Here is a 3,802-nt window from a genome sequence, read left to right on the forward strand (position 1 = left end):
ATAAGGGATTTTTTTTACATGTCTTTAACTGTCAAAATGGTGTCATGATCAGCAGATAAAATCAGTGGCGATTTAATAAGTTCTACCACAGTCGGTGGGATTTCTCAATCTCTTCGCTCCTGACCAAATACTATGGTCCTGCTTCCAACAGGGGGCACTTGTGACACACATGAGGTAGTCTCCTGTCCTCTCCATGTCTCTGTCGTGTGGTCTCCCTCTCCTTTATTTTACACCATACTTTGAACGTCCTCTAAGTGTATGCCATGGCTGAGACATGGATGACAGGAAGTTGTGAGGAAGAGCGTTAACCCTCGTGTTCAAACTGTGGTTTGAATCAATCTCAATACATCGTGAGATTCTGGGTTCGTATACGACAGCTTGGACGACCTGCAAGCTTTGGAGATTTCATTTGTCGTCATCGCATCTTAATAGGACACATCAAATTTGGACAATTGTACGTTAGTCATGAACTAACGAGACTCTTAGTTCCATACAAAGAGGGCTTGAAGGTATTTTAGCTGGCTTCGGACAGAGAGTTCTTTCCACGGTCCAGTTCAGATAAGCCATCTACAGAGTGTGGTGAGTGACTAAGCAGAGAGGCTATATTTACCGTGTGTCAGGGTTGTACCAAGCCTTCACGGGGCATCGCTGGGTGAAGGAGGAAGATCTGCCTCGAGCACCTACGAACATGTCGGATGGCGGAGACGGGTGCTCCTGTTTCCATGCGTCACTTTGCGATCAAATTGACAGTCTCCACAGTATCCATGGAACGACTAGGGCGCTGTCGCCACTACCTTCGTTTGATTCATATGTGGTTTTATCGTCGCTGTAGCGAGAGTGTCGATGTGGGCATGATGTCATGATCACGCATGTCACTGATAGTTACTGTTGTCCGAGTGTTACTCTTTATTGCATAAAACGCGGTTTACTTCTAAATATTTGCGTATATTCTGTCCTCCAAGTGGACAGACTTTTAGGTGGTGCTCCTTGGGTGGATAGATGGCTCCCTGTGCTTTTGGAAGGTGTCATTGAGTCCTGGAAGGAGAAACACTGCTATAAATCGCCCACACACACAAATGTGAAATATTCTAATGAGCAAGCTGTCCCTCATGAATATCCTTCCTCTTCACCAGAACGGACAACTTGTTGACAGCCAGTGATCATACACGTCTATATTATCATGGTCTAGTATTAATAGGTTTCAATGTGATCAGACTGTGAGAGTATTGGTATTGTGGTAATTATGAGCGCAAATTCTAATCTCACACCAGATTTTGACATTGATTGTCGCGATGAAGATGATTGACATAACCATGCCCACACAGGTAAAAATGCAAACCTCTATCTCCATACTGGTTTGTCTCTTGTCATTTGCTACAAATAAGCTAAGAAAAACTTTACGCAATTTTTTTTAGATAAATCTTTCATTAGCTGATTTTAATTGCGTGTAACCTGCAAACCTGCAGGATGTTCCTTTTATAAGTCGCTGTCTTAGTGTGGTCCTCTCAGTTTTCCTCCCCTACCTGAATACAACTGAAGACTAAGTTCCCCCATCACTCAGTCTTCAAACAGGATAATGAGTCATGAGGTCGTTAGCTTGGCTAATAACAACTATTCAGCCCTAGATGTTTAGCCTTAGCCGCCACTAAGCATGTGGACATACAGGATTCAAGTGTGCTTACAGACTCAATGTAAACTGATGTCGAAGGAAACCGTCAGAGTGATTCATTCAAGCACACACACATACACACACACCCATACACACACACACACATACACACACACACACATACACACACACACACACACACACAGATACACGGGCACACCCGGCCCACGCACTCCCCCGTGTGTCCCTTGCCCCTGCTCTTCAGATGTACGGCACATGACATTATCAAAGAAGAGCCCTCAAACCTCCGCTTGGGTTCTGCATGTGGGAAGTGTGTGTGTGTATTGCTCGACACGTGTGTGGATGTCTCTGTGTGGGAGAGAGAATGAAAGCTTTCGAAAACCTCCAGAGCCGTGGGCCCATGCTGGCTTTGTGTGTGCCCAGCCGGAGGCTCCGGTCCTGGGTTGTGCTGCCTCCCACGCTGGGCCGGGGTACGGCTGGGGGCTGGGGTTGAGTGGGCGTGAGTGGGAGGAGGTGTGGACTGGGTTGGTGAGTCAGCCTGCAGTGAAGCCTCCGACAGGGGAGCCCACTGCTGCTTTCCAAGAAGACAGAGGGGAGAAGTACACATGTGTCGGGGGAGCTGAAGAGAGTGCCGCTTACAAGTAGAACTTTATGGACTTTTGGAATTCATCGATTGTTCTAAGGTGATGAAATGAAGCCAGACCGAAAATAGACAACAAAGCCAGACAGACAGGACTAGACAGACAGGCAGACAGGACAAGACAGACAGACAGACAGGACCAGACAGACAGGCAGACAAGACGAGACAGACAGACAGACAGACAGACAGGACTAGACAGACAGACAGACAGACAGACAGACAGGACTAGACAGACAGACAGACAGACAGACAGACAGACAGGACTAGACAGACAGACAGACAGACAGACAGACAGACAGACAGACAGACAGACAGGACGAGACAGACAGGACTAGACAGACAGACAGACAGACAGACAGACAGACAGGACTAGACAGACAGACAGACAGGACGAGACAGACAGGACTAGACAGACAGACAGACAGACAGGGAGACAGACAGGACGAGACAGACAGATGGTCACACCAGTCCACGGCAGCCCTCCTACTTTTCGGCTCTCGCCTTCTCTATGGGTCCTCTGTCTTCACAGCGATGTAGAAAAAAAGAGCTCCAAAAACTCCCCTCACATATGGTCATGTACTCTGCTGAGAATGGATGTACTACACATCACACAGACACACGCACACACGCACACACACACACCAAAACACACGCTTAGTCATAAGTCATAAATATTAGTGTGTTCACATGGGGTGTAAGTCACAGCGAGGGATGGAGGTCAGAGTGGAGGCAGAACTGAGTCCTTGTCCTGAAGGTTCTCCGACACAGCTTCACTCATACCACATAAAAAGTGTAAAAGGGGTCTCTGATCTGCGACATAGACTATCCTTTGTGGATGTCCGAGGTAGTCGTGCAGACCGTTACCTGTACTGTGTTGCTTTCAGACGGCACGATGTCGAATGTGACACACAGAGCAGGCCGCCTTGATAGATGAGAGAGGGTAGGGCCGTGCCTTGGGTCACAAGACTGGTGTCCTCATCAGGTCAGGAACCAGACTGAACGACTCATGTCTCCGGGAGGGTTGTGGGAGACGGTACACACCCTGCGCAGGTCCCAATTGTGACACATACACGCACACACAGACTGAGACATGCAGCGCGCGTGCGCGGGCGGCGGGGGCGGCATGGCGTGCGGAGTGCGGAGGTAGCCGAGGGAAGTGTGGTGGGAGTGGCAGGGGAAAGGCAGAGGCGTCTGGGGGGAGAAAGGAGGGGCTGAGCAAGAGAAGGGGAGGAAGGGAAGGGGGGGAGGGAGCAGGAAACCCTTGTTGGTGTGGCGGGGGAGAAAGGAATGTTTCAAAAGAACACGCTTGGCCTGGAACCTCCAGGATGAGGGCGTGCGCCCGTGCTGCTGTAGCCGCTGCTCGTGTAAAAGGGTGCGACAGAGTCCTCCACGCGGCCTCGCACAGACACACACACGCCCTCCGCTTTCCGACCCCTTCACTGCGTTGGCCACGCTTCGCCCGTCACACATCCTGTTCGTTTGCCAGCTCGCGCGCGCGTGCGCTTGTGTGTGTGTGTGTGTGTGTGTGTGTG

The 3,802-nt window shown here is 49.9% G+C and overlaps 1 long non-coding RNA gene across 1 annotated transcript; it reads right to left on the reverse strand.

Moving 5' to 3' along the window:
- Nucleotides 1-626: 626 nt before the first annotated feature.
- LOC146234186 (uncharacterized) lies at nt 627-3,326 on the reverse strand. Its single transcript, XR_014741766.1, has 4 exons — nt 3,135-3,326; nt 2,758-2,869; nt 2,013-2,201; nt 627-1,035 (listed from the first exon to the last, which is right to left on the reverse strand). It is a non-coding gene; the product is annotated as an uncharacterized LOC146234186 (long non-coding RNA).
- Between the last annotated feature and the right edge of the window lie 476 nt (nt 3,327-3,802).

Source organism: Hypomesus nipponensis, chromosome 23 (assembly GCF_054491055.1).
Source record: "Hypomesus nipponensis isolate SF chromosome 23, ASM5449105v1, whole genome shotgun sequence".
Lineage (NCBI taxonomy): Eukaryota > Metazoa > Chordata > Actinopteri > Osmeriformes > Osmeridae > Hypomesus > Hypomesus nipponensis.